Source organism: Mus pahari, chromosome 4, assembly GCF_900095145.1.
Source record: "Mus pahari chromosome 4, PAHARI_EIJ_v1.1, whole genome shotgun sequence".
Classification (NCBI taxonomy): domain Eukaryota; kingdom Metazoa; phylum Chordata; class Mammalia; order Rodentia; family Muridae; genus Mus; species Mus pahari.
Genome location: NC_034593.1, coordinates 94,309,895 through 94,332,718, shown reverse-complemented (window position 1 = coordinate 94,332,718; position 22,824 = coordinate 94,309,895). Strand labels below are relative to the sequence as shown.

At 44.5% G+C, this 22,824-nt stretch overlaps 1 non-coding gene across 1 annotated transcript; it reads left to right on the top strand.

Annotated features, from left to right (window-relative positions):
• The first annotated feature begins 9,856 nt into the window (after positions 1 to 9,856).
• On the top strand, positions 9,857 to 9,962 carry LOC115063867. Its single transcript, XR_003843739.1, has one exon. It is a non-coding gene; the product is annotated as a U6 spliceosomal RNA (small nuclear RNA).
• Positions 9,963 to 22,824: the final 12,862 nt, after the last annotated feature.

Sequence of the window (22,824 nt, the reverse complement as noted above, 5' to 3'; positions counted from 1 at the left end):
GAGAGAGAGAGAGAGAGAGAGAGAGAGAGAGAGAGAGAGAGAGAGAGAGAGAGAGGAGAGGCACAGACACTTAAAATTTTTAGGGAAAAAAAAAGGCGAGGTGTGGTTGTTTTATGCAGCTATAACGCAGCTCTTGGGAGACAGAGGGAAGAGAATGGCCAAGATTTAAGGTCAGCCTGGGCTACATACTGAAAACCTGTGTCAAAAAGACAAAAGAGGTAGGGGCCATTGAGATGGGCTGGTGAATAAAGGAGCTGGCTACTCATTATCCTCTAACCTCCACGGGTGTTGTGACATGCACACACATTGTGCACACAATTATCAGAAAACTACCAAACAAGTAAGTAAATAAAGTGACAGAGACTGAATACTTTATAAACAACGGAAATGACTCGTCACAGCTGTGGAGGCTGCGAAGTTTAAGAACAAGGTGTTTGGAAGCTTGCTGTCTGATGAGAGCCAGTCTCTGCTTCAAGATGGCTCCTCGAGCTCACGAAGTAGAAAGGGCACACAGGGAAGAGAAGAAATCTGTGTGAACCGTCTTTTGTAAGGTGTTAAGTCCTCTCCACAAAGGCACAGACTTCCATTGTCATAATGTAACCAACTACTACAAGCATGTGCACCTCTTTTTTGGGGGTGGGGGAGGGTGCTTTTTGAGACAGGGTTTTTCAGTGTACTTGGCTATCCTGGAACTCACTTTCTAGACCAGGCTAGCCTCAAACTCAGAGATCCACCTGCCTTTACCTCCCAAGTGCTGGGATTAAAGGCATGCATCATGATATCCAGCTACAAACCCAGCTCTTAAAACTGTAGCAGATTAAGTTCTGACTTGACTTCAGAGGGGACACAGATGCTCCTATCATCACATGACGCAAGCTGGAGCAGCCCTCGTCCTGCTGATTGCCAGCCTGGACTAGAAAAGTATCGTGTGCGAGGTTCACACTTCTGTTGTTGAAGATGCTGAGAATTCAGGGTGTGGCCAGTGGGGTGGCCAACATTCTCTGCACTGAGTGCAGCCCTGCTGTTTATTTAATCTTTTCATGTGCTGGGCAGGCACAGTGCTGGGATATTTGTACTAGTGATTTATTATTATTAAAGCCCTGAAAAGCCAATTTCCTTGCCAAAGACATATTCAATATTCATTATGAACCATTGCATCCACTCCTGTCAGATCTCCTTCGTTCTGTTTTCTTCTAATGTTAGTTCTGAAACGGATGCAAATGCTGACATTTTAGAGGGAGAAAGAAAAATGTGAGGATTTATTCGGAAAGACACAAAACCAGAGCATCCTCAGAGCCTGAGTCTGTAGTGTCAGAGAGGAGTAGCTCATTTGCCCTTTTTTTCCCCTAGAATGAAAACTGGAGATGATAGGTTGCTACTGATACAAGTTTATTATGATACTCTAAATGACTAACTGAATAGACAGAGGGCAGGCTAATGGATGATGTAATGCTTTCTTGTCACTCAGCCTTTACCCACAGGGCTTGTTTAGACTTACTTACGCACTAGAAAGACACTGTTCCTTTCTGTCTTCTGTGCTACGGAATTAAACCCAGAAGCTCAAGCATGCGAAGCACACGTACTCAGAGTGATATCCTCAGTCCTACATCCATTGGCTTTTATCATACAGCATGCTTCTGCATCAATAAAAGTAAAATGTAAAAAGAAATAACTCAGATGAGGTCATTCAAACCCTTCCCAGCCAGCCTGTCTTCTGAGTCACTTGCTGATATCTGTATTTCAGCCCCATGCCACCCATGCCAACCAGCACACTACTGGCACAGCCTTCCGCAGGCAGGACTCCACGGCTTTTGCTTTTGCTGTAATTTGGGTTTTTTTTCCCCTGAGGATTCTGTTTGTTGGTTGGTTGGGTTTTTTGTTGTTTTGATTTTATGCCACTGTAGTGATGCAGTGTAGCACTTGCTGGCCTGGAACTCACTGTGTAGACTAGGCTAAACTTAAGCTGACTAAAGGCATATATCACAATGCCCAACTCTTTCTGAACTTTCCTTCAACCCTCATGCATCCATTCCTTTTTCTTTTTTTATATTTTATTATTTTCATTATTTTATATGTGTATTTTATGCTGTGTAGGCCAGAAGAGGGTGTCAGATTCCCTGGGACTGGAATCATAGAAGGTTGTTGGCTGTCATGTAGGTGCTAGGAATTGAACCTAGGTCCTCTGGAAAAGCAGCCAGTGCTCTTAACTACTGAGCCATCTCTCTAGCCCTGACCCTTCACATTATATGTCTTAGGGTTTTTTTTTGCTGTGAACAGACACCATGACCAAGGCAACTCTTATTGTTTGTTTGTTTGTTTGTTTGTTTGTTTCAAGACAGGGTTTCTCCATATAACCCTGGCTGTCCTAGAACTCACTTTGTAGATCAGGCTGGCCTCGAACTCAGAAATCCACCTACCTCTGCCTCCCGAGTGCTGGGATCTAAGGCGTGTGCCACCACGCCTGGCCCAAGGCAACTCTTATAAGGACAACATTTAATTGGGGCTTGCTTATCACCAAGGCAGGAGCATATCAGCATCCAGGCAGGCATGGTGCGGGAAGAGCTAAGAGTTCTACATCTTCATCTGAAGGCTGCTAGGAGAGGACTAGCCTCCAGGCAGCTAAGACAAAGGTCTTAAAGCCCATGCCCACAGTGACACACCAACTCCAACAAGGCCACACCCCCTAATAGTGCCACTCCCTGGGGCCAAGCATATATAAACCATTATATTCCACTCCCTGTGCAAAGCATATACAAACCAGCACATGGTATTTTCTTGAGCTTAGTAGGTAGTGTCTATGGAAGATGGTGAAGCTAGGACCTGTATTCCTTATACCAAAGGTTAAATCAACACACTAAAATATCCATGGGCTTTTTTCTCTGGTCCTGCCTGAGTAAGCAGCAACTGAATTTGTGCATGAACAAGCAATGGCAACCACGTTAGAATGGCCAAGTAGCAACCACAAAACATCTTCCGTGATAAGATATACCTCATCTTCACAGATGTTAAATATGACAAGATGTGTCCTAGACTAGGTAAAATCCAGTACTGTTGTTTTACAGATAAGACTATATAGTAATACATCTCTAATACCTCAGGTACTCATAAGCTTGCAGATAATTCTTCCATTTACTTACATTTTACCCTTTGTCCTCTAACACAGATCATAACAATGATCCAAGGACTCTGCTGTCTAGGGGAAAAGACCGGGCTTTGGTGTCAGAGACTTAAGCATGATTCTCAGTGTTACAGTTTTCATATGTGTTACTATGGGGGAGTGAAGTTACTAGGCTAGCAAAATATCTGGCTCCAAAGGTTTTTGTGTAGGAAAAATAATGTTTGGAAAGTACATTGTAAATCTTTATGCAGGTGAATCAGAACTAAAGGTCACGTGTCGGGACCCTTGAAGGGTGTCTGACGTTTAGTACTCCGTATCTCATGTGAGCACATGAAGGTGCCCAGTGCCTAGAAACTCACTTTGCTATCTGATTAATCACAGACTGTCTACCCTCTGAAATAACCCATCCATTGCTTCACGCGTGAAAGTAGAAATTTACAACCACCATTTGTACCAGAAACAAAGAGTTGATAAAAATGAGCCTGGTGTAGACTCCGTTGTAGCCAGACTTCTGTGAACTATGTGGCACAGCGGTGGAATACTTACCTAGTATGTGTGAGACTCAAGCTATAATTCCCAGCACTAGAGAAAGATAAAAGTAACACTTGAGTTTGGAAAAGTGGCTCAGCCATTAAGGGTACTTGCCGCTGATCTTTCCTGGGACCAGAGTTCAGTTCTCACCGTTGTGTTGAATGGTTCACACCTACCTGCAACTCCAGCACCTTCTTCTGGGCTTCAAAGGTCCCTGAACACATGTGTATACATACATATACACATATATGAAAAACAAAAAATAATATTATTTGCTGTATTTTCCCCATAGATAAAATTGGGGATAATACGTTTCTACCACTATTATAAGGCTATTATGATAATCAATCTAAGCTGTGAGTAAGCTTAGTTTGTGTGCACTGTGAAGTTTGTGTGAGTCATGAAGTGTTCATACTTACAGGACCATTCACTGTGAATTGAATCCAAGAGGTTACTGCTGGTAAGGTACTGTTATAGAGTATAAAACTGAAAAGAAAATTAATAATTAATAATAGCAGATTAATAACTGTAAAAACAAATGAAAGAATGAGAGAGAGAGAGAGAGAGAGAGAGAGAGAGAGAGAGAGAGAGAGAGAATACCCCTCTCACCCCCATTTCTTTTGCTTTCAGTTTTTTCAAGGCAGGTTTTCTCTGTGTAGCCCTGGCTGTCCCAGAACTTACTCAGTAGACCAGGCTGGTCTCAAACCCAGAGAGCTGCCTGCCTGTGCTTCTGGAGTGCTGGGATAAACAGTGTGTACCACCATTGCCTGGCCTGAAAGAGAATCCCTTGTGTCTGAGCTATCTCTCAAGAACAATTCAGAGATTTGGGGGTTGTTTAGAGACAGGGTCTTAAGCTGCCCTCAGACTTGGTCTGTAACCAAGGATGATCTTGAATTCTGGTCATTCTATCTGCTAGGATATCACGCATGCACCACTACTACAAGTTTTGTTTTATGGAGTCCTAGGAATTGCACCCAGGGCTTTGTGTATGCTAGGCAGGTAGGCAGTCTACCAACTAAGCTGTGACTTCAGTGGAGAAAGGCTCTACTTATGCTTTAAAAACAGCTACAATGAATCCATGACTCAGGACCTAAAGAGCTCAGGACAGTTTTATCCAAAAGGCTCATGTTGGTGACCATAAAATGTTGTCCATAGAGCCAGGAAAAATGGTACATGTCTTTAGTTCTATCACTTGGGAAGCAGCGGCAGGAAGATCTCTGTGACTTTGAGGCCAGCCTGGTCTACATAGTGAGTTCCAGGACAGCCATAGAGACCCTGTCTTAAAACAACAAAGTCACACACGTACAGTGGCCATAGAGACCAGAGACTGACAAGGAGACAGTTGTAAATCAGGCTGGGCAGTGGTGGTGCACACCTTTTATGCTAACATTTGGGAGGCAGAGGCAGGTGGATCTCTGAGTACCAGGCCAGCCAGGCCTAGTACTATCATACAGATACTACACAGAGCTAGTTTCATATCATAGGGCTTCATAGAGAAATCATGTCTCAAAATAAAGGCTTCCATATGGAGGGAAGCTCATTAAGATACAGGATGTTAAAAGGGAGGTCAAAGACTCCATCGGGCAGGAAAGTCTTTAAGTTCAGGAAGTAACCCAATGGCTTCAGAAAGTCCCTAAAAGTTATTCTTACTTTGTTCTGTCCTCCCTTCCCTATCTGGGGTCAGTGAACATTTGTTCATGGCTACTCCAGAAATGGTGTCACACCACATTCTTCTAGAAGAAAGAACTGGAGTCCTTAAAGTGGAAAGGCACTTAATGTTCAAATTAGGGTTATAGATTCAAACGAAGAGGCTGGAGAGACATAGGCACGTTGTATAACGCAAATGAAAAGCCATCTTGATTTGACAGGAGGTAGAGTGGAGGAGGGGTGAATAATAGACTTTTTAGTGTTTCACATGCCCGTGGGTCGAGGAGCAAAGCTCCATGGAATTGGAGGACTCCGGAGACTCCTCTTAATTCTGCCTTCTTTAGGACATTTTCTTGTCAGACATTTAATCTCTGTGACAAACACCTGAGGAAAATAGTTAAAGGGGTGATTTAACCAGGTTCACAGTTTCAGTGGTTTCAGTCTATGGTCTCCTGTGAGCTAGTTTACAGGCCCAGGGCAAGATGTATCATACTGGAAGGGGTGGTAGGAGGCACAGCGCAGGTGCCTCATGACTGCCAGGAAGTGGGAAGAGAGACAAAAGAAAACAAAGCCCAAGTGTGTGGTGTGTGTGTGTGTGTGTGTGTGTGTGTGTGTGTGTTTAGTTATTTATTGGCTTGGGGAAAGGTATTCCTTTCTAAGGTATGACCCCAGTAACTGTCCCTCTAACCAGGCCCCATTTCTACCGTGGATAATGCCACTGAATCATGAACACATAGTATATTACTAATCCATGGACTGAGTCAGAGCTCTCATGACCCAATCACCTGCTGATGCTTAGAGTCACTATCTGGGTCCCAAACCTTTACCATAGGAGCCTTTTAGGATATCCAGACATCTTCAACAACAACAATACTGTAATATTTCATTTGTAACTATAAGCATATTGACTCCCCATTGAGATTTGTATGTTTGTGTGCACGTGCTCATACATGTATGTGTATGTGCACAAGTGTGCATGTAAGTGCACAGAAGTGGGGTGTATGTACATGAGGTCAGAAGTTGACACTAAGTATCTTTGGGTTTTTTTGTTTCCTTTTCATTTGTTTGTTTGTTTGTTGAGACAGGGTTTCTCTGTGTAGACCTGGCTGTCCTGGAACTTGCTCTGTAGACTAGGCTGGCCTTGAACTCAGAGATCTGACTACCTCTGTGTCTTAGGATTTCATTGCTGTGAACAAACACCATGACCAACTCCTTTAAAAGACAACATTTAATTGATATTAGCTTACAGGTTCAGGGATTCAGTCCATTATCATCAAAGCAGGAAACATGGCAGCATCCAGGNAGGCATGGCACAGGAGGAGCTGAGAGTTCTACATCTTCATCCAAAGGAAGCCAGGAGCAGATTGTTTCCAGGAAGCTAAGAGGAGAGTATCCAAGTCCAACCCACAGTGACACACTTCCTCCTACAAGGCCACACCTCCTAATAGTNCTGCTCACGGGACCAAACTTAGTTAAAGCACCACATTCCACTCCCTGGCCCCCATAGGCTTGTTCAAACACAAGAGTCTATGGGGGCCATACCTAGCCATAGCATAATGCTAAAACATTTATTCCAACTTCAAAAGTCCCAATAGTCTATAATAGTCTCCACAATGTTAACATTTCAAAGTTCAAAATCTCTTCTGAGATTCATTCAATCACTTAACTATAATTCTCAAAGCAAGACCGGAAACCAGCTGGGCAAATTCCAAACTCTGCATCTCCATGGCTGATGTCAAAGTGGTTTTCAGATCTCCAACTCCTTTTTCATTTTTGTTGACTTCAACAAACTTCCTTTNCCTGGGCTGTTTCCTCTCCCTGTTAGCAGCTTTCCTCAGCAGACATCCCATGGTTCTGGCATCCCCCACCATCTTGGGGTCTCCANGTCAACTTGAACTTAGCAGCTTTTTGTTCCAGTGTCTTGGTTCCACACATGATNGTCTGAGCACCAACAAAGAGATTTCTCCAGCTTCTCTAGCTTCTCCAGCTTCTCCAGCTCTGCTCTGTAGCACTCTAAGCTTGGGTTGATTCCACTCCACTGCCGATGCTGTTCTTGGTGATCATCACATGGTACTGGGATCTCTAATGTACCGGGATCTTCTGCTGTAACTAGGCTTCACTAATAGCCTCTCAATAGGCTCTCTTCATGGCATCAGACCTCATCTTCTTTGTATGACCCCTTCAGTCCTGGGCCATCAACTGCAACTGAGGCTGCTCTTTTACCAGTGGCCTTCCCTGGCCTCTCACAGTGTCAAGCTTCAGCTGCTCTTCTTGACCCCTTCAGGCCTTCAAAACCAGTACCCTCTGGGTGGTTATTACATATTACCAAGTCCAGCTGCAGCACAAGGTACAACCCTGGCTATCTCTGGAACACAGCTTCTTTGTGATCTCAGAAAACACTTCGCAGAAGATTTCACCTCAGTGATTCTGGTCTCTTCTTAATTACTGCTAATTCCTTAGCTCCCTTCTGATGCTTACTGGGGCTGCAACATTCCCCCCAACCCCTTATTCTATTACCAGCTTTCTATTTTCCAACTCCCTCACTGACTAAGCTTGGCTGTCCTGAAACTTGCTCTGTAGATTGACCTTGAACTCAGAGATCTGCATGGTTCTGTTTCCTGAGTGCTGGCATTAAAGGCATGTACCACCATGCCTGGACTTAAGCTTTTCTTGACCTAGAACTTGCCCCGTCCCAGGCTGGCCTTGAACTCAGAGATCTCCTTGCCCTTGTAAGCAATAAGTTTAGTACTGTGGGATCTGCTCTGAGGTCACCACTGCCATCATCTGTTCAACTCCTTGAACACAGGATTCAGCTCCTTTCTACTTCCCGGTGTCCCTTTAATACTTGAATCATATGTTTTATATTTTTCCTTTTTCGGCTTGCTCCTTTTCATTAAAACGCTCTTCATAAGAATGAACTATAATAACCACACAACAGAATTTATACAAGGCTGTTTTGGGACTCCCTTTGTCAAAGCAATTAAAAATTTCACTCTAGCCTCAGGCAGACTCTTCAGACAATGGCAAAGAGCAGCCACATTCTTCACCAAAATACCACAAAAACAGTCTCTGTGCCACATACATACTGAAATTCTCCTCCACTGAAACCTCTTGGGCCAGGTCTGCATAATTCAAATCACTCTCAGCAACAGTCTTCCATATCCCTACTAGAATAGCCCATTAATCCCCACTTAAAACATTCCATGGCTTTCCAGATCCAAAGTTCCAAAGTCCACATTCTTCTTAACAAAAGCATGGTCAGGTCTATCACAGCAATACCTCAGTCCCTGGTACCAACCGCCAGCCTCAAGCTCTAGATCACAGGTGTGTCCTCCATTTCCGGACTGTAGTTCATTCCAGTTGTAGTCAAGTTGACAACCAAGGATAGGCATCATTCTCTGCCTCCAGAGTTGTGGGATTAAAGACGTGTACCACGACTGCCTGGTGATGCTGAGGGTCTTTTACTCTCATTCTCCACCTCGTCTTTTGATGGAAAGCCCCCCCTGAATATGGTGGTGCTCACTAGCTGTCTACACTACCTGGCCACTGAGCTCTGGGGGGTCTGTCTGTCTCCACTCAGTAATAGATTACAGGTCAGTGTGACCATGCCCAGATTTTACAAGGCTCTGGATCTGAACTCAAGCCCTCATGCTTTTTCAGTAACACTCTAACTGAGCCCATCTCTCCAGCCCATCAGTGAGATTTAAAGCATAGGCAAAAACAAAACAAAACAAGTCTATGTGCACAATTTGTAGCATAATGTCATGTATCAGAAAATCAACTGTGCCTCTTTCTACTTAAACCTGGAAGAGATGCATAGTACGTGATATCTATAAAGGTGACATCTTACATTGCTTTTCAAAGAACTGAGCCACGCCAGAAAAATCCATTTTATTTGCAGAACTGTTGCATAACTCATCTTTCCTCTACTTCAATGGAATGCCCCTGTCGTTGCCAAATGTTGTTTGCCTGGTGGAAATTCTTGGCCAGACCTATGGATCGCCAGACCTTGCAGCTGTTTACCCTTGAAGTCCAGTTCTCCTATAACATCAAATCAAACAACATTTCCTAATGCCCTAACAAGAGTGCTCACCGAGCTAGTTGCCAGTAAGGATAGGACCTTACTGTTGTTACCCTCAAGTGGTATAGAATGGGTGTAAAAAGCAAGCCTATGTGTATCAAAATAGTAAGTGTAGACTGTGAAGTGACAGCCAGGAGTGATCGAAGGGATAGCCAAGACCCAACAGAAGAAAAGGCTACCTGCATTCCCGGCACATGCTTCCTGCTCCTAGAATGTTAGGGGTATTAATTCTGCACAGTCTTGTCTTTGCACCTAAAATATGGCCTTGGAAGGACCACCTTTTCCTCTAAGACTCTCAGGACCACCCTTTCTTCTAAGAGGAAGAGGCCCAGCTTTGCCTAAAACAGTGCAGTAAGTGCAGCTGAGAATGCTGGTGCGTGGCTGTAGTTCCAATATTCGGATGGAAGAGACAAGAGGATCAAGAGTTCAGGCCAACCTTTGTCGCCTAGCGAAACCCCGTCTCAGAAATGTAAAAACCAGTACTCACCCTGGCAGCACGTATAGTACAAAATTAGAGTGACACAGAGATGGGCACAGCCACTGCACGAGGATGACACAAAAATTTGTGAAGCGTTCTTTTTTTTTTTTTTTTTTTTTTAGAAATGCAAAAACCAAATCCAAATCAAAGAGAGAACAGTGCAGGAGCCACGACCTGCTCTGTGCCTCCTGTTCTCTGCTAACCTCTTGCTTTTGGCTACTTCATTCATTTCCCTGTGAGAATGAATGTCATCCCCATTCCAAGTCTTCAGTCAATGTGTTCTAAAAGGAGAGAGAGCCTGCGAGTATGAGTCAACTTTATTCCTGGTACTGAACCCTGTTTGTTCTTGTATTAGTTGCCCTGAGGAACAGGGAAGAGCAATGTAACTTCGGTTTCTCCGGCTATTAAAAGGAAATGATTGGCAGCCAACCCAGTTTACTAAGTGAGAAGAAAGAGCTTGCACACTGAGCTCCTGTTAGGTACACACAGGGACTTTTGAAGAATTTACTTTATAGTGCTCTACTTGCTTGTATTAATCTTGGTGCTGGCTTCTTGGGCACAAAGAGAATCAGGCTACCCCAGAAGGCTCTAGGCATCTTCCTGGTGGGCTGGTAAGGGAAGTGCATTTCTCCACCTCTGACAGGTAGAGCGATGCTTATTGATGGGCTCTTCTGTCCTCCCTCCGGAGTGCACTGATTTGTGTGGGTACTTATGTCCTTGTTGGATGATAGCCTTCTGAAGGATGGGGTGTAGCACAGCAGTGGAAAACTTGCCTTGCAATTGTGAGGTCCTGGGTAGGATCCTCAGCACTGGAAAAAACAAATACAAACTCTGAGAGTTAGGATCAAGAATTCACTTTTTATATCTTTTCATTCCTCATTCATATCAAATTGTGCAGTACAGAACACAGTATTGCCAGTGCTCAGCAAGAGGTTTCTAGTCAGTCAGTTGATGAATAAGTCTGTTAGGATTGCCTGCCTTTATTAAAGGGTATCATTCCTGTATGTCAGTTCATTAAGAGTTAAAAAACATATTGGGCATGGTGGCAAATGCCTTTAGTCGCAGCTCAGGAAGCAGCAGCAGGTAGATCTCTCTGTGTCTGAGGCCAATATGGTCTACAAAATAACTCCAGGACACTCAGGCTCCGCTGTTTAGAAAAACAACAGGAAAAAAAAAAGGTAAAAAAAAACGATGACAAGGACCTTCGAGGTAGATAAAGGGGCTGGCTGCAAAGCCCAGTTCCCAGGAACTGATACGGGAGAAGGAGAAGGAAAGAACAGACTCCGGCAGATTGTCCTCTGACCTCCACCTCTGCAGGTGTACCCTGCTCTACTCCACTTCCCCCCCAAAAAGAAAAACCTGACAGTAGAAGTTTCTCGTCGTGAATCATTAACAACCCTCCTGATGACCAATGCAAGCAGAGGAAGGGAGAAGATGTGGGGCGGGGGGTAGTTCAGCCTGTCCCAGGGAAAGGAGCCTGTGCACAACACCACATCCGCAGCAGTATCTCTCTGGCTTTTCAGCAGTCAGCACACAGCCTCTGAAGGACCTTGCTCTGTAGGTCACTCTGTTCTCACACTGTCAATGAAGAGGGCAAGGCTCTCTGGCCCAGCCTGTGATTCTGAGAGGCTCCCTGACAGAGCGGCTGAGAGGTTGAGCAGACGCAATAGGAATGAACGCCTGTGCTCTTCTCTGACTGCCTATTTTGGCCATCTCCCTGCTTTGAGACGATGCCGTGGAGGGGTCAGAGGCCTGAGCCAAGGCAAAGATATAGGAGAGATCTGGAATCCACCTCAATGGGTAGGGCCCATTAAGACGAAAGGGAGTACAGCGTAGGGAGTGTTCAAAAACGCCCAGGCCCAGAAGGATCACCGAGGGGCCAAGCCTTCCCATTTAGTTAACCCTCAATTACTGCTAGGAACGCCATGCGTTTCAGTGTATGAATGTTGGACTGAGGCAGGAAATGGTAATAAATCTACCTATGTTGAATAAGTGAACCTGGCAGTCTAGAGCCCTGCTTGGTCTTCAGTGAACAGGATAGACAATCTGCATGCTTCTCCCAGCAAAATCAAGAGCTCTCTCCAAGAAGAGGTTGTGGATCACCAAATAGATCCAGTGTTCTGTGGCCTGGAGCTCAGAATCTACCTAGGAATCTTGGAAGAATGAGTCTCAGAAGGCAGGGTGTTGCCTGGGAAGTGGTGCCAGGGGGTTATAAGCTCAGTACCCTGAAGCAGAAGGACTGGGCTGGAGGCCCCCCACCGCCCCGGACTGTAGAGTGAGGCCACGGCCTCAACAAAACAAAAGAAGAGCAAAACAGAACAACCACAGCAAGGCTTTGGTCCTCACCGTGCCTTCCCTGTGTGGGAGCCCAGAAGTATAGGGAAAAAACCTGCCCCAGAGCTCACAGGCCCTATCCCTCCCTGAGGGACTATTGGCAGTTAATGGTTGCTAGAGAAGGAAGTCATTTTATTCAGTGCTGTAATCACTGGTAAATTGCCCAGGTTCTGGTAAATAACCCCCCACCTATGCTCGTGTGAACAACTCTACCTAAACCGAGACTCTCCCCCTCCCTCCCGCAGCACACTCCAACAACTTGAAAGGAGGCAGGAAGGAATGGGAGAGAGAAGAGGACAACAGAATGGGCAGTGGTGGTGCATGCCTTTAATCCCAGCACTTGGGAAGCAGAGGCACACGGATTTCTTTGAGTTCAAGGCCAGCCTGGTCTACAGAGTGAGTTCTGGGCCAGCCAAGACTACACAGTGAGTTTAGTTCCTGAGTTTGGTTCCCAGCACCCCTGACAGGCAGCTAGCTGACAACTGCCTGTAGCTCAAACACCCTCTGCTGCCTTCTGAAGGGACCTGCATTCATGTGCACATACCCACAAGCGTGAGCACATGTGCTCATGGGCCACCACTCCCCACCCCTTACCCCCAACCCCCAAATTTAAGAAAAGAAAGAAAAGCCAGGTGTGGTGGTATGCTTCTTTAATCCCAGCACTCCAGGGGCAGGGGCTAGCAAATTCTGTTTTAGGACAGTGCTGGCTACTTTTATGTCAACTTGACACAAGCTAGGTTCTTCCAGGAAGAAGGGATCTTACTTGGGAAAATGACTCTGCAGATTCACCTATGGGAAGTTCTTGATTGATGATTGATGCGAGAGGGCTTTGCTCCATGTGAATGGTGCCATCCTTAGGCTGGTAGTCCCAAGTCTATAAGAAAGCAGGCTGAACAAGCCACGAAGGAGCAAACCAGTAAGCGGCACTCCTCCCATGGCTTCTGCTTCAGTTCTTGCCTCTAGGTTCCTGCCCTGACTTCAGCCTTCAGTGATGGACTATGACATGTTGCTTTTGGCGATAGTGTTTCATCACAGCAGTATAAACCCTAAGACAAGGCCAGCCTAGTCTATACAAGTTTCAGGGAATCCAGGACTACATAGTAAGGCCCTGTCTCAAAATTAAGTAAATAAGATTAGGTACATAAATAAAAAATATTTTTAAAACACTGGTTAATAAGATATGAAATTGACCAAAATTTGTGGATTCATTATGAATATATAGATGAATTATAAAGAATAAAAAAATAAAATTAAAAGCAAATTTGCTCCTCAGAACCTACATTTTTTCCTCTGAACTCTGAGAGCTCAGGAGAGGTGAGAGGTTGCTCATGGCTTGCTCAGCCTGCTTTTTTAAAGACTTAGGTCTATAGTTTATCTATACTATCCCCTCTGTGCAAAGTGTTATATAACACACACAGGCGGGGTTCATCCTTTCTTGTGGTAGGCTCTGACATGACCTGATTCCAGGGATCTGGCCACAGCCATTCGCCTTTAAGTCCTGGCTGCCTTAGCTAGTAGGACTTGGAGCCTTGTCTTTCAGAGGTTGTCAGCAGGAGACTCCCAGCATGCTAGAAGCTCTGCAGGAAAGCAGGAGCTGCCAATGTTGCTGTAGCTGTGGGAACTGTGGCCAAGAGCCAAGAACTAGAGCCGACTCTTGCTGTGTGCAGCGACTCCCCCAGAGTTGGCACGGCCAGGGAGTCTGCAGAGCCATGTAAATCGTTCTCCAAGCAGTCTGTCTCTTCGGTAGCTACAGAAACAGTATTTGTTATCCTTTGGTTTTCAGGAGACAGGCAGAAATCTGATGGCGACAGGCTGTTTCTGAAGCTTGAGGGCCCACCCGGCAAAACCTTCAGAATTGAAAGAGTAGCTTAAGCCCACCAGCCAGCCCTGGCTCTTAGGCTGCTGTCAGGATTTGAAGCCTCAAGAACTTGGAACTAACTTGCCCTTTCAAGATCAGAAAGCTGAGAGTCAGCGTAGTGTTCAATGTTTCACTTAGTAAAGGAGAAGCATGGCCCCATGGGCCGTAAGGGGCTGTGTGGAGTGGGGTAATAATTGACTTCAATTCACACACAGCATTCAGGACCAGGGCTGGTGAGCCCCGGAGGCTTTGGAACACAGAGGGTCTTAGAGTGAAAACTGAGGGTCCAAGGGCTGGCAAGGAAGAGATTACCCTCACCTGTTCAGTTCTTAAGGCAGGTAAATGGATGCCTTGGCACCAATGAGCCTGACTCTGTCGTGATTGGCAATATCCATAACTTAAAACAGACTCCCTAGAGACAAAGGAAAGGGGGCTCCCTTGCTTCTGATGCCGGCTCTGCAAGCCACGACTTTGGCCACTAGACTTCCTGAGTGCTGAACCTGTGACCTGAGTGTATCGGTCCCCAGACTTTGTGTTTCTTTCTATATCCAATCGTAATTTTAAGAATAAACTGATGTAGTGCTTTTAAACACCAGCCTCTGGGATTTTGAATCAGCTATTTAGGAAACAAATTCACAGCCTATGTAGTTAGCAGATTGGATTTTGTTCTGTTTTTGTCTTGTTTTGTTGTTGTTGTTTTTTTAAACAGAGCCTGTTCTGTAATCCCAGGCTGGTCTTAAATGTATAGCAATCCTCCTGCCTCAATTTCCCAAGTGCTGGAATTACAGGTGTAAGCTGCCATACCTAGCAAGGCAGACATACGGAATTTCTAAACATATGTGGCTGAGAATAAAAACCTCACTGTGGTGAAGTCGTGCCACACAGGACTTCTTGGGGCCAGGAGGACTCCTCCTCTGACTTCTAGAGACCCCAGGCACAGCGAGGGTTCCCCCAAGGACCAGCGGGATATAATAGTGTTTGGGATCTTGGTCTGGGATTGGACTTTGTGTATCACCTTTTTTCTATTTTCCTTTTAAGCAAATCCCTCACTCTTTCTCTGCCTCTATCTTCTCATCTTTGAACTGGGTATGACAAAGTGACATACTATATGCCTATGCTAACATACTACATACTAACACACTACATACTAACATACTACATGCTCAGCATGTACTAGTTTTCTTTTCGTTCAGAAACAGAGTCTTTCTCTACAAAGCTCTGCCTGTCCTGGAACTCCCTCTGTAGGCCAGGCTGACCTTGAACCCACAGAGATCCTTCTGCCTCTGCCCCCAGAGTGTTGGGATTAAAGACCAGCACTACCGAATCTGGGCTCCATTTAATTTTTAAATTCAATTTAATTTTAGAGACAAACCTAAACTCACCTCAAACTCCTGAGCTCAAGTGATCCTCCTGCCTCAGCCTCCCGAGTAGTGGGGACCACCACAGTTAGCTGTTTCTCTTTGCTCGCTGTGCTAATAAATCTGCCCAAAGCTAAACTCTTGGAAAGAAATGGATACAGAACTGAGAGTTAATCAGACCAAAGCTTGTGTGTTTGACTAGCAAGTTAAACTGTCTGACAGTTCAATAAATATGCAGGAAAGTTTTGTTGCCTTTAAAGGAATAGATTTGGAAGGCTCTATATTAGTCCTATTTGGAAATTTGTTTTTGTTGGGGGTTACCTATGAAATCTGTGATATATAGTGGGGTTTGTTGTTGTTTTATTTTTTTGAGACTATGTCATATAGTCCAGGCTAGCCTCAAACTCACTAGGTAGTGGAGGATGACCGTGAACGCCTTACTTTTACCTCCCAAGCAGCAGGGAGCAGGGTTATAGTCATACACCACTAAGCCTTGTGTTTTAGGTGCTGGGGATTGAACCAAGAGTCTTGTGCATGGTAGCTAACACTGTTCCAACAGAGTATAAACACAGTGCTTCTGAACTTAAAACACACACACACACACACACACACACACACACACACACACACACCCCAGCCCACAGGATCTCATACATAGCACTGACTGGCACTAACTTACTATGTAAAGGAGAACTGCCTAGAACTCACAGAGATCTGCCTGCCTCTGTTTCCTAATGCTTGGATTAAAGGCATGTGCCACCACACCTAAGCTGAACCCTGATTTTTACGTGGGTTCTAGAGGTTTGTTTGAAGCAGGGTTTCACTTTGTAGCCCAGGCTACCCTTTAATTTACCATGTAGCCCAGGCAGACCTCAAACTGGTAGGGCTATACCTGCCTCAGTCTTACAGTTTTGGCTACCATGCTCAGCTTGAAACTTACCCTTTTCTTAAATTAATATTGTTACACTTATTTATTTGGGTTGGCGGTGGCATGCTGGACAGCCTGGTGTGGTGGCACGTGCCTTTAATCCACATGACAGGAGGCAAAGTCAAGCAGATCTCTGCGTTTGAGGCCAGACTGGTCTACATAGTAATATCCAAGCCAGTCATAGCTACACATAGTAAGACTCTCTCTCTCTAAAATGGAAGCAAAACAACAACAAAAGAAATCAGAGGACATCTTGTGGGAGTCAGTTCTCTCCACCACGGGGCTGTCAGGGATCCAACTAGGTAGCCAGGCTTGGCAGCAAGCACCTTTTCCTGCTAAGCCATCTGGCTGGCCCTTGAAGCTTACTTTTGTTTTGAGACCAGGTCTCTGGCTAGCCGGAAACTTGCTAAGTAGACCAGTACCCTGGCCTCAAATTCACAGAGATCAGCCTGACTTTGCTTCCCAAGTGCCGGGAATAAGGGCATGTGCCCTCAGCAAACTCTTCAAAGGTCAACAAATTCATGTAAATATTAGACTTAATACGTTCTAGAACATGTTACATAGTTTTCCACGCCATTTATCAAACAGTATGGAATGTAATTAGCCCTCTTGATAATAAATAAAAATAATAATTAAGATTGGAATATGAAGAAATAAGGCAAAATAATGAGTTACATTTTGAAGTTGACAGGTAGGTTTGACTTAGCTTCTGTTAGTTACCACATGGGTGGACTTTGACAGGTTTCCTAGCCTGTGACTCGTTCTTGAATGAGAAAGGAAGTAAAAGGACACCATTACTGCTCCTGGGTAAGGTGGAGGAGAGGGTTCGCTGTAGACGTGAGGGAGAGCATAGCCAGAGGCAGGAACATCTGGGAGAGCCCAGAATGAACAGGACCCAGAAAGCCTGGCCTTGGAAGGGGGGGGGAGGGGAACCAGGAGAAGTGGCCAAGATGGAAAAAGTCCAAAAAGATTAAAGAAAGGCCAATGTAACCAGAATGGCTGAGTTATATAGGCAAGTCTCCTGGGCTGGAGACTTCAGGGTAAGGGGTGGGTATGCCAGCCAGGAGGACTCTGCACTGGGTAGGAACTGAGGGATGCTGGGAGAACCTGGCCATTGGCATTCGCTTTGATATGTTAATAGGCACCTCAGTCTTTTGTTTTGGGCTTAAGACTTAAAAATTCTGGGCTATAAATTGGGGGATATTTGTATCTACTACATAGGATACGGACTCACTAATAGTGAATTAAGCGTAAGAGATAACCAAGGAATCAGTAAAGCACGCGTCCTGGTCTGTCTGTGAAAGTATTTCCAAAGACAGCACGGGACACGGACTGATGGGATGGGGAGAGGTCTATCCTTAACGTGCCCACCTCTGTTAAGTAGTCGAGTCTCATTGGAACAGAGTTACAAGGAGAGGAAGCCAGGCCATGTGTGCAAGTCCAGCTGTTCCTGAACCAGTAATGTCTGCTCCTGCTGCTGTCACCACAGCCAAGCAGAGTCTAGCACCTTCAACCTCACAGCATGGACCCACAGCAGCGACTCTCTGGGAAGCGTCACTTCAGTCTCACACTAAGGCTGTCATCTATCTGTCTCCTTTATTCTGAGGTCTCAGGCTTTTTGGACTGAGAAGCACCTGGGCTCTCTGGCTCCCCAGCACACAGATAGCCATTGTTATACTCCCCAGCCAATCATGAAGTCCATTTAACAAGTCACTGTTCACATCCTATCGGAGCTGTTCTTCTGGAGAACTCTGAGGAATGGAGCAAGAGTTTAATCACTTGGTTGACGGCCTTCAGTGTTATCACTGGGAAAGCGGCTTCCCGGTGCTGGGCTGTGCACAATACCCTGAGTCATCTGGAGGGCATGCACTACCAGGCCCAGCTCTCTCTTTTTTTGTTTATTTTATTTTAAATTATGATGCATTCTTTCGTTTTTTTGGGAGGCCGGGGGCACATGTCATACAAATACAGATGTCAGAGAACAACTGGTAGAAATTAATCCTTTCCAGCATGTAGGATCTGGGGATAAACTTCAGGTTGTCCGGTCTGTCAGCAAGCACCTTTTACCCGTTGAGACATCTTTCCAGCTTCTGTTTGGCACTTTTCAGATTGGTTCTCAGTATAACCCAGGCTGGCCTCGAACTCACTGTGTAGGTGAGGATCATCTTGAAGTCCTGATCTTCCTCAAATGCTGAGCTTATAAACATATACATTGTTTTAGTGAATGGGTCCCATGTAGCCAAGACTGGCTTCAAAATCTCTAAACAGCAAAGGCCGACCTTGAATTTAGGTTCTCTTGCCTCTCCTTCCCTATGTTGTAGTTTGCATGATGCTGGGGATTGAACTTTGTCTTTCTGCATCCTAGGTAAGAACTGACCAGTTGAGCTGTATCTACAGCCCAAAGTTAATATTTTTAGACAATAAAAAAGTATATTGAAGCAGGGTGGTGGTGGTGGTGGTGGTGGCACACACCTTTAATCCCAGCACTTGAAAAGCAGAGACAGAGCCGGGCGTGGTGGCGCACGCCTTTAATCCCAGCACTTGGGAGGCAGAGGCAGGCNGATTTCTGAGTTCGAGGCCAGCCTGGTCTACAAAGTGAGTTCCAGGACACCCAGGGCTATACAGAGAAACCCTGTCTTGAAAAACCAAAAAAGAAAAGAAAAGAAAAGAAAAGAAAAGAAAAGAAAAGAAAAGAAAAGAAAAGAAAAGAAAAGCAGAGACAGACAGATTTCTGAGTTTGAGGCCAGCCTGGTCTACAGAGTAAGTTCCAGGACAGCCAGGGCTACACAGAGAAACCCTGTCTTCAAAAAACAAAACAAAACGAAACAAATATTGAGCTGGGTGTGGTGGTACAGCCCTTTAATCCCATATTCAGGAGGCTAAGGCAGGTGATCTCTTGAGTTTGAGGCGAGCCTAGTCTACATGGTGATTTCCAGAATAGCCAGAGCTACATAGAGAGACACTGTCTCAGAACAAACAAAACAAACAAACAAACAAACAAACAAATCATTGAAAGTTGAGTGTGAAAATTAGATATATATGGTAGTTGCTAGCATTCAGGAGAAACTAAATGAACAAAATTTTCATATTATCTTTATTATTAAAATGAATATTTGTTGTGAAAATTAAGGTTTACATAAAACAAGGGAATAAACACAGAACTATAAGCCAGACTTGGTGCTGTAGACCCGTAATCTGAGCACTTGAGAGGGAAATGGAAGCAAAAAGATTAGGAATCAAGGCTAGCCTCAGTTACATAGTAAATTTGGGGCCTACTTAGTAAGCCATCTGTGCTACAGAAGATCCTGTATCAAACAAACAAATAGAAAACCCAAAAGGAATGAACAGAAAACACTCGCACACAGATTGCAAAACCATTTTTCTTCTTCTTTTTAAAAATTAATTTAGTTAATTAGTTGAGATAAGATATTACTATACACAGCCCAATCTGGCTCGGAACTCAGTAGATAGTTCAGGCTGGCCTCAATTTTTTTAACAGTCCTGCTTCAGCCTCCTTAGTGCTGGGATTACTGGCTTGCACTACGATGTCTGGTTCAGAACCATAGTCTTACTTCTATATCTGACCCGCCATTCCCTTTTATACATTCACGCATCTGTTCTATGTCATCCAAAACATGAAAATGAAGCTGGTGACAACTTAGTTGGGACAGCTGGTGAGGTGGCTATTCCTGGTTGTCAACCTGATTACATCTGGAATGAACTACAATCCAGGAATGGAAGGCTCACCAGTGATCTTGATCTTGAGGCTGGAAGACATAGCTTTCTGACCTGGATCTTGACATAGAGATCTTGAGGCACAGTGGCCATGAAAAGCTTAGACCCAGGCAAGGTAGTACATGCCTTTAATCACAGGAGACTGAGACAAGCAGATCTCTGAGTTCAAGACTAGCCTGGGCTGACCAAATTCCAAATCCAGGTGGTGGTACACACTTTTAATCTGGGCCATACTTTCTGTTGGAGGCCTACATAAGGACAATGGAAGAAGAAAGACTCACTCTTTTTTCACTTGCTTGCACTTACTTGCCAGCACATCTGTTGGAACCTACTTCTTCACAATCCCAGCTTATACAGAAGACCAGCTGAGACAACTAGCCTCCTGGGACTGAGCAGCTATGAGATTCTAGGACTTTCCATTCTCAGCTGCCCACTGCTGGACTACAGACTGTAAGTCATTACAATAAATTCCCTTAATATATGGAGAAATTCCATAGGTCCTCTGACTCTAGAGAACCCTGACTAATACAGATGGGAAGCCACCAAAAGTGTGCAAGAGTTGTGCAAGGAAGGCAGGCATTGCCTGCCAGAAGGCCTCTTGGGAGCACAGCCAGACGTAAGGGTTCTGGTGAGAGCTGTCCAGCTGTCCAGCAACGGAACAGTCTGCCAGGACCATAGGCAATACCTGGCTACAACAACACAAACCTGAGCTTTAGCCGCAACCACTTGTTAGCAAAGTTATGGAAGCCTTCCTACATGAAAGAGAAGCCAAGATGAATGACCTCGAATGCTCTTCCTGTCCCTGATGTTTTAGCATCATGAAATGTGTGCTGCAAGGATGTACAGATGTTGTGAGATTCCCAGCCCACATAGGCAATTCGCGTGGTTCTTACTTAACGGTTCTCAATCCATGCCTGTGAAATTCCTGGGAAATTCCTCGAATGCCTCGGGTGACGGTGACAGATGCTTGCTCCCCTTCATCCAAAACTGAGGACGTGCAATTCTCCCAATGAATCCCAAGTCAATATGGAGAAGAAAGCAAAGGACGGCAGGGTGTGCCTGCAGAGACTTTACATGTGATCTTCAGACACTGTTTGTCTGCTTTTTATTATTATTATTATCTGAGATTTGTTTGTGAGAAAAATTCGACCTGGCAAAAATTCATAGTAATTACGTAGGAGAAAGGCACAAGAAGAAACAGGCAAACAAAAAAAAAATGTATTAATAAAGTGGGGGAACCTGAGCCAGGGCTTCAGTGGGAGAGAAGACCAGAGCTCTGGAGAAGGCCCCGCCCAAACGTTTTTTGATGTTTGACCAATTATTATCTTATTATTCTTCCTGCTATAGATGCAGCTGGAATTTATGTAACAGGATGTTTAAAAAGATGAAAGAGAAGGTGTAGTGGGGTTCTGGGGTGATAAGAGCTTCTAGAATATGTATTTATGGACGTTTAGAGTATAAGTTCCCGTACATTCTTGTAATAAACCACCTATTTGTTTTTCTTTTCGTAAGAGCAACAACTAAAAATTGGGCTTCAATATGGCAGCTTCCTGCGGCAAGCGATATAGGAACAACAGCAAAGAAAGCGAACAAAGAGTGTTGCCAAAGGGGTTGGAGGTGGTTCAATCTGTGGCCCCCACTGGTGCTTAATTAGCTTTGAGCTTTGGGTCCAGAATGTTTCATCTTTGTATTATACAAGTGTTAGAATTTATTTGGTTTCAACCTGTTTATCAGAAAATGGATTCTTCTATTGTTTGAGAAAGAGAGCTTTGTGGAATTCGTGACCGAAATCACCCAATGTGAAGATGAAAGAGAAAAAAATAGTTTTTGTCCGACCAAAGTTGAAATGAGTTGAACTGACTGTGTGATAGAAGGTTCTGTAGGTGCCACATGCTTTTTTTTCGAGACAGGGTTTCTCTGTGTAGCCTTGGCTGTCCTGGAACTTACTCTGTAGACCAGGCTGGCCTTGAACTCACAGAGATCTGCCTGCCTCTGCCTCCCCAGCTGGCACATACTTTTAATCCTACATCTCCAGAGGCAGAAGTAGGTGGATATCTACCAATCTGAGTCTGGTTTATATAATGAGATCTAGGCCAGTCAAGGCTATATCATGAGGCTGTCTCAAACAAACAAACAAACAAACAAACAAACAAACTCTTCTATATGTATTGTAACTAGAGTGACTCACAGGAACTCTAAACTTCTGAGTGTGCTGTCTGGTCTTACAACAAACTGATTCTGAACACCCCATCAAAAAGGTCTTTGGGCCTGGTGGTGATGGCACACTCCTTTAATCCCAGCACTGAGGAGGCAGAAGCAGGTGGATATCTGTGAGTTCAGGGCCAGCCTGGTCTACAGAGCGAATTCCAGGACAGTCGGGGCTACACAGAGAAACCTTGTCTCAAAAAATTACAAGCAAAAAGAGAAGGACATTCTTTTTTCATAGCCACAATAAAATATGAAAACTAAGAAGTCAATTCCAATTAAATAATAATCTGAAACCTATAAACCTCATTAAGACATGGTTCCAGTGTCTCAATAACATTATTATAGTAAAATACATTCCACATCCTAGACCACATCCAGTTGAAAAGTATGTTTTGGTGGTACAGTGGTGAGTACAGGACCTTAAGCATGCTAGGCAAACACTCATCCACATCTTTTTTTTTTTTTTTTTTTTTTTTAAAGATTTATTTATTTATTATATGTAAGTACACTGGAGCTGTCCTCAGACACCCCATAAGAGGGAGTCAGAT